Source organism: Corvus moneduloides, chromosome 9 (genome assembly GCF_009650955.1).
Source record: "Corvus moneduloides isolate bCorMon1 chromosome 9, bCorMon1.pri, whole genome shotgun sequence".
NCBI lineage: Eukaryota > Metazoa > Chordata > Aves > Passeriformes > Corvidae > Corvus > Corvus moneduloides.
The window spans coordinates 3123603-3139959 of record NC_045484.1 but is presented as its reverse complement, the minus strand read 5'-3'; the positions used below and the strand labels follow the sequence as shown (position 1 = coordinate 3139959).

Here is a 16357-nt window from a genome sequence, read left to right as displayed (position 1 = left end):
ATGAAACCCAGATTCAATGGATGTTGAATTTGTACTTTCAGTATAATTTATGCCACAATTGGTGATCTTGGCTTTAACTGAAAACATTTGAAATCACTTTGGGCTGCTTTGTCTGTAGCAAACTCAACACTTTTAAGGATTTTCAGCCCAGCCCAGAGCAGCTGTGGCTGCCCCTGGATCCCTGGAAGTGTCCAAGGCCAGCTTAGATGAGGCTTGGAGCACCTGGGCCAGTGGAAGGTGTCCCTGCCCATGGCAGGGGGTGGCACTGGATGGGCTTTGAGGTCCCTTCCAACCAAACCACTCCATGATTCTGTGAGCAAGGACATGGACATACGAGTGCCCCCAGCTGTGGATAAACGAGGTAAAATTAAGAGGCAGACGAGTTTGTTTTCTCATTTACCTCCCTTTTCCGTGGTTTTGACCGTTGCCACTTTCTTTTTCATGCAGAGCATCTTGGCTGTGGAGATGAGTGTGTTAACTCTTGAAATCATTATGGAAGTGGAGAAATCATATAGCTGCATTTCCTAACAGAAAATTAATTGGTGGGGACTCCCCTGATCATGTTGGAAATGTAGTTTTATCATGTACATGTGAGGGAGGGAGATAGGAAATGGCAGAAAGGTTAATAGCTGAAAAAAAATTAAAAAATTAAGTCAGTCATCTTCCAAACTCCCTTTTGAAAAGATACTATTTTTATTTGCCTTAGGATATGTTTTTTTTTCCCTAGAGTTTGCAGAGCTTTCATTTCTCAAAAGAAGAAAGACTGCCTGCAACAGCCTGGAATAATTTTCTGACATGAAACAGGTATACAGGACTTCACATTTGTTTTGTAAAGTTTCTACAAACACCAAAATAACGAGGGGAAAAAAGTTTTAAAAGCTGTTGTTCAATAGCAGCTACCAGAGGAGAGCAATAGAGAGTGTATTAAATAATGCAAGGCATTCACTCAAATAAATCTGGAATGATCAACAGCAGTCAAGGAATATCCTTGGGGCGAAAAGGAACAGAAAGATAAGAAGAAAAGGTGTCTGATTTAATACAGAAATCATGTTTGGAATTTACAGTGTTTTTATATTTATGACGTACACTCAACTGATACTGAATATATGGAACATTAATGGAATACTTTTATATATTGATAAGCTGTGAGATAGGTAGATAAGAAATATATTAAAAAAAGTCATAAAAACTTCAAAGCTGAAACCCCAAATATCCAAATATTTTTCCATACACATCTTTTTTAATCCTAATGGGTTTTTTTACCCTTTTGCATTCAGTTGAGCATCTTCTAGCTCTTCAGCATTCTCAGATGGTTATTTTCCACATAAATTGAATATTTTTCACCTAAGCTCTGGTTATTAATTATCTGATAATGAAGATCTTATCTGAGCCATCTAGGGCAATTATCTGTGTAGACACAGAACATTTTCACCATGACTGTATTCCCAGTATGTGGAAGGTATAACCACACCCCTTGGAATCATGAATGATGAAGTGGGGCTATTTCCATGAGGATGAAACATTGTGTGATTCTATTCTATAATTAAGACTGGATTTATTGCTAATGCAGTATCTAAATAATAGGGGGAGGTGGGGTTTATTTGTACAAAATCTGCACTGCTTCATCCAAGACAAAATCAGGTCTGCCAGGCAAAGGTTTCTGTGGGATGAAGTCAGATTTGAATTTCACAGTTGGCCCTTCTCTATTTAATTGGCCAATCCAAAGCCTGAATCCTAAAAAATGCTTTTGTTTCTTTAAAGGGAAGGAAGGTGTTGAAATCTAGAGCTGACTTTTATAGCTTAGACTTATCTGTAAATTAGACAGAGCTGTCTTTTTAATTAAGAGCTCACAAACACGAGCATTCCCTGTAATCCAATCCATAAGGAGTGGAGTCGTATTCCATAGACAACTGGAACAATAGCTGGACAAATCACACAGTAATTGGCACAGGAAGAATAAAGGCCTGTCCCACACTCCCAGAAGCACAGGCTTTAATCATTCCACTTGCAATAAAATTCCTCTAGGTGGTAACAGCACAGTTCCCTTTTTTCCTGAATGCCAGAGAGTGAGTATCACAGGTTCACTGATAAAAATCCTGCATGGAGAAAAGCCGGGCTCCAGCCTCAGGCACCAGGATTTCACAGAGTTCAGCTCTGCTGCTGGGGGAGGAATCTCTAACAAATTCCTGTGTGGTGGTGCAGATCCACCACCATCCCGCATTGCATGTGCATAAATAAACAGGGAATTGAAAATGATATCCCTTCTGTTCAGCTGTCCCTCATATTTAACTGGAGCAAGGCAGATTTTCATCACTGGCTCAGCACAGCTGCAAGGGAATTGACAATAAAACCTGCCTGCCCAAGGAAGGTCTCCCTTTCTAGATCAGCATTTCTGCTTTGGTTCCAGCCAGAGCCAAGGCACCCTGCTTCTTTAGGTCTTTAGAGGCACCTTCATTGTGTATCCTTAGCTCAGAAAAAAGGGCATTTGGAGGAATTAAGAAAAAAAAAAAGGTGAATTTTTACTCCTACGCACTCATGCCAGGGGCCAGTCAGAGTTTTGTCCCAGTCTGGTCTCTGGGGTCAGGCAGAAGTTGTGTTTCAGGCAGCAGAATCAGCATCTTCAGTAGGCCTAGCAGGATGGAACCCACCCCAGGGAGTCTCCCCAAATCTATCAGGATTCCCACTTAAACGTTTCCTCGCTTTGTGCAGTTTCCAAAGACATTAAGGAATATGCTACCTAAAGAAATGTAAATTATTTGCAGACAGCATTTGCTTTGTTCTGTTTGGGTTTAGGGAGGCAGATATCAAAGGACCTTTATTTTTGTGATGTGAGACTATGCCACGGTCACATCCAGGTATCTTATATCCCTAACAAGTTAAATGAGGTGGATGGTAATTTGGGGTGTCACATGGAGAATGTGGGAGAACAGTAGGAACACAAAGCATATCTTTTTCTAATTAATGCACAGGATTTTTAAAATCCTTAAATTACTGTGCATTTCTTACTTTGCAGCTTGAGTTTCACCCAGCAAGGTGCGGTAACAACTTCCACCTTGACAACAGAGAGAAAACTGTCACATGCAGTTGATTTTTCAGGTCAGGAATATAGAGAGCAAGTCCTGGTTTTGATCATAGTTTTCTCTCCTGGAAGACAAGCTGATCAGGTTCTGGAGCCTATTCTTCTGTTTCTGGCTCTTTCCCTCATGATGAAAGACCTGGTTTTGTTGCTTCACTCTTTTGTTTCCAAGGCAAAAAGATAAATAAGTGACTTTTATGTATATTAATTAGTAGAGCAAAATGGAACTGTAATCAGATGGTGTTTCCAGTCAGCCTGTGGGATAACAATTAGCATGTTTGGAACCTGATTCTGATCTTGGTTTGTGTCTCAAATGAAATTAAAAATCTCTTCTTCTCTCTTTTGCAAGCAGTGCGTTGTGAATAAAAGGACAAAATAATCTCTTACAGGCTGTTTCTCTCATACATATGATGATGGATTGAAATGTGGTCCTGTTTCTCTGATTCCTATGTTTTTTCCAGATTTTCTGACTCCACTCCTAAATACCATGCTGAAAGTGGAAGGAAAAAGAAGCAGGAACAGAAGCACTCAAGCAGAAGGACACAAATAACTCATTGCATGAGAAGTTCACATCCAGATTGCAGGACAGCCAAGCTGAAGGTTACCTGGTAATTTTTCCAGTTTCTGTATTCTAGGGTCAAAAGAAGAGTTGGAAATACATCAAAATGTAGAAATTCTCTGAAAATAGACAGATGCATGGTGGGCATGGTTTCCACACGAACACAGGGTTTCCACAGCGGCATGGGGTTTTATTTGCACAGGAAACCTCAATCTGAGCATGACTTACGGAGTTACAAGTGAAGAAAGCTGAGGAAATCATGTCAACTGATTTAAATGACTTAAAAATTTCAAAGAAAGCAATTTGCAAAGCTGGGTAAAACAGTCTTGAAAATGTATCTGTGGAATAGGTTTCTCTATGCCCTTCCTACAAAGAGATTATTGTAACACGGGTATGCTGTAGTGGGTGTGGTTGTGCTCATTCAAGGCTAGACTTGGTGATCTTGGAGGTCTTTTCCCACCTCAGTTCAGATTGGAAAATCCTAGAATTTTAGAGCTCTGCTGAAGAACTGATTTGGACTTCAGAACTGGACCCATAGGCAGAGCAGTTCTATGCAATAATAAGCCCTAAATGGTTTTATTTCTCAGGACAACAACTGGTGTAGTATCTTCCTACAGATATTCATATATATTCCTAAAGAATAAATCTAATTTCCTTGTAGTAACGAAGGAAAAGCTCCGTGGCAATAAAGTTGCCCCTTCCCTGTTTTTGCCAAGGGTAATCCTTGCTCCAGAGCTCTGACTTGGCACTGGTTTGACCCTGGTGCACACATGGCCTTGGGAAAGCTTCAACATTCACACCTGGGATTTGCCGAGTTATTGCAGGAAAAGGCACTGTTTGATCTCCTTCCCTGCCTTTGAAGGAATTACAGCGATTATATCCTGCCTGGTGGTCATGTACCAGGGAAAAGCAGAGGCCTGAGACGAGGCTTAACTTGCTACCACCTGGAAAGTTAAAAGTCTCCAGGGCTTACAAGTTTAATATTTCAAAAGGGTTAAAACCAAGCTGTGACAATTCATTCAAGACTGGGAAAGACTGTGAATGTACCATAGGAGCAAGATTCTCTTCTCTTTTAAGAAGAATAAATACAAGAAACCATAAATGAATAACAAATCTGTGATCTCTAAATTAATATAAGGGCAGCTATTAGCCTTGAAAAAAAGAATCATTTACCTTTCGTCACAGAATTAATTTACCCTGAAATGATGCTCAAGAAAGTACTGTTTGTTGTTTGTCCCCAGGGAAGTGGGCATATGGAAAATTAGTATTTCTAATATTTAGTAATGTTCTAGACATTCTTAACATAAAAATATTAAGGTATTTTCTATGTTGAGAATATTGTTGTGACCATTTGTGTGCCTTTTTCAATCCCGTCTTCTCTCTCATCTTCCGTGTCCTTTTGCCTGTCAGACATTACAGAATCACATTCCTAAAAAAGAAATATTCCTAAACATTATCCCTCATTACCACCAGCACGAAATTGAAGAAAACCAGAGGAATGTTGCTGGGTTATTTGAGATTATTCACGATGTGCCAAAGATTGCCCCACTTCAATTTTTAGCTCTGTATTTTGTCCAGTAAAACTCTGGCAAACAATTTCAATAGAGGTGAAGCATTTGCAGAAGATTTTCCAAAGTTCCCTTAGGAACACTGCTATCCTCTGCACTAAATATTCCAGGTTACATTTAGGTACCAGCTGTTGGAAAGACCCCAGCAGAAGAATGGTGATGGAAAGGAAGTTTAACTCCCCTCCAAGTTTCACAGAGCCCAGGTACTTAATGTGCCTGACTTGCAGCCAGAGCTCTCTGCACACTGATATTTTGGAGGACTTTTGGTTTTTCATACAGCTCGGAAGGATCTAAGTTAAGGGAGAAATCTAGATTAAAAAAAAATCCAAATCTATTACTATACTGAGGCTGGGTTGAAAGAGGCCATGGCTGCCTGAATGCTTTGTGACAGCCTTTTTGTACATTTTCACTTATGTGTCCAAGTATTTTAAAGCATAGAGCAATGTGGGTAAAGACCAGTATTGTCGTCTTACCCTCACAAAATTTAATTCCACACATTTGGGTAGTGACATATTGTTAATTAAATATTGATTTGTTGGAGGATGAACTGAGCCATCGGTATTTTCCCTCCTAATTAGAATAATGACTGCTCCACATGCCAACAGTTATGAATCTCCCTGAAATAACTGTGCAAGTGGAAATGTAGGAAAGCCTTAAATAATGCAGGATATTGCACCTCAATTATGATTAATAAATTAGCTGTAGTGTAGTAGCTGCACTCTTTGAATAGACTGCCCACATTTCCACTACTTGGAGTAAAGATCCAGTGTTTGATAGTTTGCATTCATCCTGGAGCTCTGTGTTCCAGTTTGTCAGGACTAAGTAGGCTCAGCATTGTGAAAAAAGCCCAGTTGCACATTTCTCAGTGCCATCAATATTGTTCTTAGTGATTCCACAAGCAAAGCAAACTGACAAAGGAAGCCACTCTTTTGCTCCGAGCCAGGAGCTCATTTATGGAATATTAAATACTTCAGTAGCTGAACTTTTTTTAGTAATTAATTTTTGTGGTGCTTATGCTCCATGGATGAAGAAGGGGCTTCTATTTCCATTGCAATCAGTTTCTCACTTTTTAATCAACATTAATTTAATGTTAGAATCTGATTTTCTGTATCATGCTAATTTCTCCTGGCTGGTCTCTGATTAGTGAGTTTAATGTGCAACTATTCTCCCTCATCTCCAAGTTCAATTTCTCCTCAGAAGATGTCTGCTTTCTTCAGCTTTCATCTTAACCAGCATGGGATCCTTTCCACCATCCAAAGCTATGTCAGCACATCTTTCTTATCTCCCTCAAAATATTCCTCTCGGTCCTTTTCTAATTGTTCCTCACTGCTCCAAAATAGAATCCTAGAACCGTTCAAGTTGGAAAAGCCCTCCGAGATCATCGAGTCCAGCAATCTCCCAGCACTGCCAAGGCCACCACTGACCCACATCCCCAAGTACCACTCTGACAAGGCTTTAAATCCCTCCAGGGATGGGGACTCCAGCACTGCCCTGGACAGCCTGTGCCAATGTCTGACCACTCTTTCAGTGAAGAAATTCCTCCTGGTGTCCAACCTGAGCCTCCCCTGGCCCAGCCTGAGGCCGTTCCCTCTCCTCCTGTCCCTGTTCCCTGCGAGCAGAGCCCGACCCCCCCCCGGCTGCCCCCTCCTGTCAGGGAGTTGTGCAGAGCCACAAGGTCCCCCCTGAGCCTCCTTTGCTCCAGGCTGAGCCCCTTTCCCAGCTCCCTCAGCTGCTCCTGGGGCTCCAGCCCCTTCCCAGCTCCGTTCCCTTCCCTGGACACGCTCCAGCCCCTCAGTGTCTGTCTCATCCTGAGGGCCTCAAAACTGACCCCAGGTTGTTCTTTCATCTTTGCAAGCCTCACCATAGTAAGTCAGTGCAATTTAAATGTAATTAAGACCATGAAATGAGCAATAACATTTTTTACTATTTTATTATCGAAACAAGTAAACTAAAAAGGACCATAATATTTGAAGATGGGCTGAGATGCTTGGTGACAGGAGCCTGTAAAATGGCAAGGAACATGCAGTTTTTAGTCCACCAAAAGGTCGCCTACAGGGCATCTCTGAGCCTGCCTTTATCCCTTCATTTTGTCCTTGAGAATGTTTCAGATTTCCACATAGGAATAGACTCTTCAAGGAGCCTCTTCAAAGTTTTTATAGGGGAAACAATTTGATGCAGTATTTCAGTGTCACTGTTTAATCAGCTATTAATGGATGCAGAGAATATTTGATGTACTTTGTAGATTGTGGATTTTGACTAAGTCAACTGAACTTCATCTTCAGAGAAGTGGAATATTCTTTGCATATCATTTATTGCAAGGGATTATATGACAGGGAGGTGGAAGCGCAATGGGAATTTTGGTGGTTTTGTATTAATAAAGAGATGCTAATTCCTCTGCTTTAAGCAGATTATCATCAGCCTTCCAAGAGCTGGGAACATGTTGCTTTAAAGGACACAGATAATCTGAGCAGAGATTAAGGCACACTTGTTCACTATGAAATTCTCCTGAATTTTGGGAAGTCCCATTTGTTAAGAGGTTTTGTGTTGACTTTATTGGATCCCAGACAGGTTTGGGCTGGAAAGGACCTTAAATCTCATCCAGTGCCACCCCTTGCCATGGGCAGGGACACCTTCCACTGTCCCAGGGTGCTCCAAGCCCCGTCCAACCTGGCCTTGGACACTGCCAGGGATCCAGGGGCAGCCACAGATTCTCTTGGGGGTGGATTTGAGTGGGATTTGATTTTTTTAAAATCCCTTTACACTTTCACAGCTGAATTCCTCTCTAACTCCATGAGTTCATACAAAGAAGTTGGAATGAACAGGAAGATAAACGTCACCAACCAACCCCTTGGGACAGACAAAGAAAATTTAAAACAAAGTTCATGCTGTTTACTTATATTGCTGCAGATTAAAGACTGGTTGCCATCTGTAGATTTTTAAATGCTCTCTTTTACATAGATCTGAAATATGGTGGTATCTGTTTTATTTTAATGTGTCTCAATCTCCTCTCTTGGAGTGGAATTTAATTTGGTTTTCTGTCAAGTTTTCTTATCTTACCTAGGGTATGTTTTTTAAACAACATGATGGTTTTTTTGTCATAAGTTACTATAGCAACTTGGAAAAATTAAACATGAGAGATCTGTGGAGGCTTCCGGCTATCTGATTTTTATGTTCTTGTGATTTTTCCAGCAGAAAGAGAAGTTTTGCTAGATCTAAATATAGCTCAAAAAAAGCCAAATGTACAGGAATCACTTATCATAGAGCATGAATCCATACAAATGAAGAAACAATTGCATATACTAAAAAGCAGAGTGTAGAGAAAGGCTGTAGGAGAAGGTGAATGAAGGAGTTAAAAAGACAGCTCAAGGACACAGATTCCTCATCCTGTAGGGAATTCACTTCAAGAACTTCAAGTAAAAACTATTTAATATTTAAAGCCTTTTTAGTTTTGATGGGTTATTTTCCACTAAGCTTTTGGTTATGTCTTACCTGAATTTTTCATCAGGAAATGTCAAGGCCTGGTAAAATCAAGGAGCTAAAAATCTCCACAATGCTCTCAGGGAGGCACAGGCTGGGATTGTTGGGGTGTCTGTGCAGGGCCAGGGCTTGGACTGGATCCTTGTGGGTCCCTTTCAACTTAGGATATTCCATGATTCTACGCTTTAAACCTATACAAATGTGATATATGGTCAACAGGTGCTGTGAGTTTAGTGCTTTTGGTAAAGCTCTGGGTTTAGAACAAATGCAGAGGTTGCTCCTTTCAATATTTGCACTGATGACACACATTCAAAACAAATGTTTACCTGCAACTTGTTAATGTGAACATTTTGGGAACAAGAATGGAAATAAGTAGCTATTTTATCAATTTCATTACAAATCAAAATATTTTTTCTTCAGAGCATCTCTGGGAAAGTTCCTTCAAACACAGAGGCACCAAATTCGTTACAGAAATATTGAAATTCTATGTATTCTTGCATTAACTGCACATCATTATCTGAAGTTTATCTACAGAAGATGACAAAAGAGACTTTTTTCCTCCCTTTTCACCATCACAGGGCTTGGTGTCACCTTGGTGATAGAATTCGAGCAGCTCAGTGCTGAACCAGGTGCAATCTCCAGTTTCTCTTGAAGCTGCTCACCCCTCCACTTCTCTTCTCCATGGGTTTCTCTTAAAAAAATTCTCTTTCCTACTGTTCAACAACTTCTTTGTTCTTACTAAAAATCATGAATATGAATTTAGTTAACCTAGAATGAGCCAGCAGCGAGGGATGTGAGGGTTTTGTGCACTGATAGTGCCTGTTGAGGTCTAAATAATAGATGGGGCTGTCACTCTCCCAACAATAAACTCAGGAAACTCAAGTGTTTTATGCGAAAATTCACATTTAGTTACACACTGGATAATTTCGTAATTTCAGCCAGGCTCTTGAGGAACCACACAGATATTTCACTTCATCTGTTTATTGTCCAACAGCTTCTGGCTTGTTCCCAGTGATGAAGGAAGAAAAATCTCGGAGGGAATAACAACACAGAAATCACAGAAACTGCTGAGTTGGAAGGGATCCACAAGGATCATTGAGTCCAAATCTTAGCCCTGCACAGAACATCCCCAGGAATCATAGGAAAAGTCTTATATTTTCCAGTTTGGAATGAATTTCAATCCGTTCCGCTCACAACCATTTGCATAAAATAAGTTCACAGCAATCTTCCCAGTGTCATTCCATATTCTGCTTTAGGTGTGTAGGGAACAGTCTCAAGTCTTCCATAAACCATAATATTGGTATTTATGATTTCCCACTGACTCCATAAGCGAATCACATCTCCAGGAAAGATTCAACCCTGAGACTTGGCAGTGGAAGTCCTCCTTACTTAATCTTTATGATCAACATCAATTTTGCTCTTTGACATAAGAAGCAAGTCTTGTGATCAAAAAAGGACGATTTTCCTCCACTTCAGCCCATATATTTGTAACTAACCACAGCCAGGGGAGTATTTCCAGATGACCTCAGTGTTCCTGAGACTCCTCTGCTACACAATGTTAGGAACCACTCAGTGCTAGGAAAACCAGACAATTTATTTTGTTGTGAGACACAATGCATTAGGTAAATGTTAGGCACTGAAAAGCAAACACGTTCCCATACAAAAATAAAGGAGAAAAATAGATACACTCCAACTAGAAATCCCATTATCTGCTGATTGGTGACCAGGGCAAAAGTTAACATTCCAGCCTGCTGCCCATGTCACACCCAACAAAAACTTGGCATTTGTCTTTCTTGGGATGGATTTTTCTGCAACCCCATGTTTCATGTACTTCTAAAACAACTCTGAAAATGAATAAGGAAACAGGGAGAAATCTTAACCCTGCTCATACCAAAGATGTTGTTTCTTCTCCTCCCCCCCCCCCCCCTTTTTTTGTTAATTTTGTTTTGCTTTTACTTTAAAACTGGTTCTTTTTCCAAGATGTTATTACTTAGGATATATATTGCCCAATTTTTGTTGAGCATCTAAACCTTTCATATGAGGAACAAAGCCTTTTTCTGATGCCTTTAACTTTATTGTTTCATAAAAATTATCCTCCAGCAGTACCACAATCTTAGAACTCTGACTTATATTTGCACTGGATTGTTATTTGTCTTCTCACTATTGTACCAGCCTCGCACTTATTAACTTTGCCAGTTTTCCTTTTCTCCTTCCAAGAACCCATAAAAACCTGTGTAATTGGCACTGGAATTCCAAGATGTACCAAGCTCAGTGCAAAAAAAGCAAAAAAATAAGCCACATTTTCAGGCTGTGCTGGATCCCATCAGAAAACTTCCAGCAAAAGGAGGAGAAAATGAGCTCTCTGTGGAGGACACACAAAAATTTTCAGTCTTCTACAGAAAAAAAGACTTTGTCAGCCCACAAAATTATATCTCCTAATATTAACATGTGACTGACCCACTAAACAGTGGTTATGAAGCCCCACTTTTTGTTATCACGAGTATCAGGTTTACAGTGGGGCGAGGAAAACTTTTAACTCAATACACTTTTAAAAATAAATAAATTTGAACTTTATCATTTTCTTCCCAGAAATATCACTCATTTCATTGAATAATATTGTTATTGATTTTTTTTTTAGTCTAACATTCCTTAGATTGCAAATGTCAAGGCAATGTTATATGGGGAAATGCCTTTCTGAACCTTGAAAATGAGTCAGACTGAATTCTTTGAAAAATAGTGTTGCTGGAATATTTCCTTAAATTTCACTGGAATTATGTGCAAAAAACACTTTGTAAGGAAAAAAGGCAACACCCATTGAATTTTATTGTTAAAGATTATAGCACTTGATGAACCTCATGAGGGCCACTTACAGAGGCAAGTCAAGAAACTCAAGCAGCAGAAATCAAATACTTTGTTGGGAAAATAAAGGAAAAGACTGTTGGTGTGTGAGGAAAATGAACCTTATCAATATAAGAAAAAAAGAACCTTAAACTTTGTTTTAAAGGACTTGTTTGTACACAAATTGCACAAACAGAAAATTGTTCATTTAAATGTTTCTCTTTCTCAGCCAGGCAGGTTTTAACAGAAATCTGTAACAGGAAATTGAAAGAATTACTTTGCTCTTGTATTGCAGCCCCAATTGCAGGAATTTCTTATATTCCAGACATTTCCTTGGAAGTAGTATCACAATATATAAATAAAATCTGCAATCAGGGTACTGGAATTAACCCTGCTGAGGCACCTGGCATTGAGCTGCCAAGGGAAAGGAGAGCTGGGCTCTATGTTTGGTTTCAATCCCAGAAAAAATAGAGATTTTGGAGGAAAAGGCTGGCCAGAAGTGTCAGTGTGCAGCACAGGGGAGCTTCAGCACATCCCCCAGCATGAGGGGAGCTTCACAGAGGCTGGGGAGGCTGAAGGAAAAAGCCCAAGGGGAAGACTTCCAAGGACACAGAAGGGCAATCTCTTCTCTTTTCTGCTTTGAAGAGGAGAGAATTCTCATGGAAAGAAGCTATCAACTCTCAGAAGGGTAAAACTTGTTCCTCGGTGCTTTTCATGGAATCAATATGTGGGTATTTAACATTGCGAGAGTAACTCCAGATGCCTTTGTTCTTCATGGGGAAAAGGTGGGAGGGAATTATCTTCCAGCTGGGGAATATCAGGCTGACCTCAAGTAGATGCCAAAGGGAAATAACATGGAACAAGGTTTCCTACCACCATAACCATCATGCTGAAAACCTTTGGCTCTGGGGAACCCCTGCATGGGAGAGGTGCCTGCAGTTTACACCATCTCCCCAAAGCCCACTGAGTCACACCAGATTTACCTTTTGTTATGCTAGGCTGTGGACAGAAATAAAAATGTGACTTACTTTTATTTCTTCTCTCTTTTTTCCCCTCTTCTCCACAGCTCATGTTGTCCAAGGATCACTGGCAGTGCATTTCCCAAAGTGACACTCCTTCACTATCCTTCCTATCCTGCTGGGAAGCAGTCACTTTGGCTGCTGAGCTGCACAGAACACTGCCCAGATTGCTGCCAAAGTTCCCAGGAAATCTCTCTCTTTCAGAACTAGAACAGGTTAACAGACAAAATCCAGCCCCTCTGTGTGCTGTGGTGGCTGCTGAGGAGCTGGAAGCCTGTCCCAAGTTTTACAGGAATAATCTTCACTGGAACTTTAACCTTGTATAATTGAGTTTCAGAGCAACCCCTCCTCTCCCTCTGAGGTTCAGCCAAGCCTCAAATGTTTTCACTTTGTCCTGTTGGAACACCTGAGGTCCATTAATCACCACTGTCTGATCAAGGTAATTATTAATGGATGTCCCAGGCAGAAGTGACCCACCTGAATTTTAGGGTCACACATTTTCTTCAAGATGTTGTTGCTGCTGTATTACAAAGGGTAGCTCATTTTGAATTAAAAATATACAGTGAGAAACCTCTTCCTCCTTATACAAGGGCCATATGGCAAGACATAATTACAATTTACTTTGCCTTTCACCTTCTTTTTTCTAGTTAGTGCTCTGAAACCATCTATAAAACCATGCCCGGCTGAATTTGACAGAGAGAGTCGTTTTCTGTAAATAATGTTAAATATTGAGGCTATATTATTAAGTGCTCATAAGTAGAACAGCATTTCTTTGAAATTTTTCCCTGCTGCTTACAAAATGAAGATGATGTCCAAGACAAGCCAGCTTGAAAATAAAACTTGTGATTTTCCTGGAATAGCCATGTAAAAGTCAGGTGTCTGCGCAACAATAGGTCACGATTCAGTCTGTTGATAATACTGCTATTAATTTTCCTTCATTTCATTTTTCTTATCAAGTATTAGCTTTCTTAATGATATTATTATTGGAAGGTACCTCAGTTATTGCTGTTGCTGCTGTTGTGCATCATGTTTTCATTGGAATTGAGAGAAGAACATCTTTATTTCAGAGAAGGGCTGCTACATGTGCAGTGTTTGTCAGTCCCCAAATCTTCCATTAAAAGTCAGGAATTGGTGATATCACCACAGGCACATAAACCTATTTTTCAAAGGATATAGAAATTATAAAATCAGGATGCTTGCCTGGTACACACAGGGACATCTCTATCCTGTCTATACCATGAATGCATGCTTGTTTTTATGTCCCAGAGAGGAAATTTGATGTCCCAAGGAAAGAGAGTCAATAGGTACAAAGCAGATTATACTGTCTAAACATGGAATACAGACCCTGAACAGCTTGTAAGCACGCTTCTATCCTAAAACCCGAGAAAACAAATATAGAACCTAACAAAAATCCCCTCTGGACATGGCTGCTGCTCCTGAAGCGTGGTCAGATGAGTCACAGTGCTACAACATTAATATCAATTTGTTCCGAGAAGGCAGAGTAATGATTTTACTAATTTACAGTTTAAAATCACTTCAGCTTTAGCCCTTCCTGAAGCATTCTTCACCTGACAAAGTCCATCCTTCTTACATGGTTAAGTGGGAGAAACTCCCTTTTACCCCTCCTCGTCGTGGGTGTGTTAATGTGACTTTGCTGCTCCCCAGAAGGATGAAGTTATATGCAACAAGGTTTTATGAAATTCCATTTATGATGTTGCAGCTTATAGATAAATGTATATAGATATTTTAGTGATAGAGCTCCATGGCTCTGTCGTGGTTGTAACCAAAGAATGTCTCTTTACCCCTCCTTGTGTGCTGAGAACTGAAACCATTCCTTTGGCAAATGGCAGGAACAAAAATGTCATTAGGAGCTGCTGCTGCGATGGAATTAGGGGATCACAGAATGTCCTGAGCTGGAAGGGATTGTGGAGTCCAACTCCTGCCCCTGCACAGACACCCCAACAAGGCCACTCCGTGCCTGGGAGCACTCCCAAAATACCCCAGTGCTGCCATAACCAACCTCCAGCCTCAGGGAAGCTGAATCCCCACGCCCCTGTGCTGGGGCCAAGGTGTGAACGTGGGAACAGGTCCAGTTCAATGGGAATGAGCTGCAGTTGATTCGTGGCAGTAAATCCCAGGACACAGCAGAGGCAGCGCTCAGCACAGGGTTTAAATGGAGTGAGGTGAAGCTGCAGTGCTCTGATTAATTGAGATCCAGCTCTCTGTGGTGGGAGGAAAACCACGCTGCCACACCTGATTGCAGGAAGGAAGGGGGAGCTGATTAGGTTTATTAAACACTGACTCATTCAGGTGATGAATACAATTAAATAACATTATTATTCTGCAGGATTTTTGTTTGAGCTGCATCAAGGCCCAAAATAAACTCTGCGTCACACTAAAGAATTGTTGCTGGCCCAAAGAATGAGTAAAATATTAGCATTTAACAATTCATGGAAAAAATACGTGAATCGGACAAAAGGGATGAACTAATCTCACTGATGTTTTATTATTTTGCTTGATCTAAGGAGAGTTTGTAGTGATGGGGCTTCTAAAGCTGGACTGTGACATCATTAAGTGTTTGAAGTATGAAATCTTTGGCTTCAGCCTTGACACTGATATTAAACATACTGAATTCGGGACAAAAGTGGTGCAATGCTGATAGATCAATGCTTCTGTCCAAAGAAAAACTAGGAAAACCTACAAAATCTCTAAATAAATATGTGTTTTAAGAGGCCAGAATACATTCTCCAGAAATGGTAGTCTATTTTAATAAAATCTAAATATTTAATTCTTGGATTGGTTTTACTTATTTAACAGGAACCAAATTATACCAACACAGCTGTAATTTTTAAATGAAAATTCAACATATCTTTATTTGACAAGAATAAAACTAGAATTCTGTGTATTTTTATCAAAATTGCTACCTGTGTTTGCAAAATGTGTTCTGTCAAAACTGTCATATTTCCTCACAAGCCTGCTTGGAGAACAGTGTCTCCCATCAAGAAAAAATGACGAGCTGTAATATTTTAATCTACAATTATATACAGCACATATTTAAAATTAATGTTTCCTTCTGTCTGGATTTTGTGTTTAGTCTCACATCTCATTTTAAGGTGTAAATATTTTATAGGGTAAGTATTTTTAAGTGACAGTTGTAGTCATTATGAGAACTGCTGATTCTCTGGGGTTTTTTGTTGCCAGGGAATTTGTTGTTGATAAAGTCACGGAATCATGGAATGGTTTGGGTTGGAAGGGACCTTAAAGCTCATCTCATTCCACCCCCTGCCATGGGCAGGGACACCTTCCACTAGCCCAGGTGGCTCCAAGGCCCATCCAACCTGGCCTTGGGACACTTCCAGGGATCCAGAGGCAGCCACAGCTTCTCTGGGCACCCTGTGCCAGGGCCTCCCCACCCTCACAGGGAACAATTTCTTCCCAATATCCCGTCTAAATCTCCCCTCCTTCAGCTTAAAGCCATTGTACGTTACTGACATTGAAAACACTAAGAATATTTATTTTCAGCTTTTTCTCTTTTGTCTTGTTAATGCACTTAATTTCTAACCTGGAAAAATTCCATCTCCAGTGCCAGTGGTTTAAAGTTTGTGGTCAGATTAGTTTTGGATACTGGTTTTGACCAAAATATGAATGAATTATATATTAATTTATATTATGTCAATTATATGTTAATTTATATTATACCCAAGTAGCATGGAATGCAGCATTCATCCCAGAGGAATGAGGCTGGCAGGGGCGCAGCTTTCCATCTTTTCCAGACCAGCAACAGGGAAAACTGTTCTTGAAGACTCCTTTCCTAGAGGTT

The 16357-nt window shown here is 40.2% G+C and overlaps 1 long non-coding RNA gene across 1 annotated transcript; it reads left to right on the top strand.

Moving 5' to 3' along the window:
* The first annotated feature begins 263 nt into the window (after positions 1-263).
* Positions 264-15795, top strand: LOC116448384. Its single transcript, XR_004241919.1, has 3 exons — positions 264-804; positions 3538-3684; positions 12585-15795. It is a non-coding gene; the product is annotated as an uncharacterized LOC116448384 (long non-coding RNA).
* Positions 15796-16357: the final 562 nt, after the last annotated feature.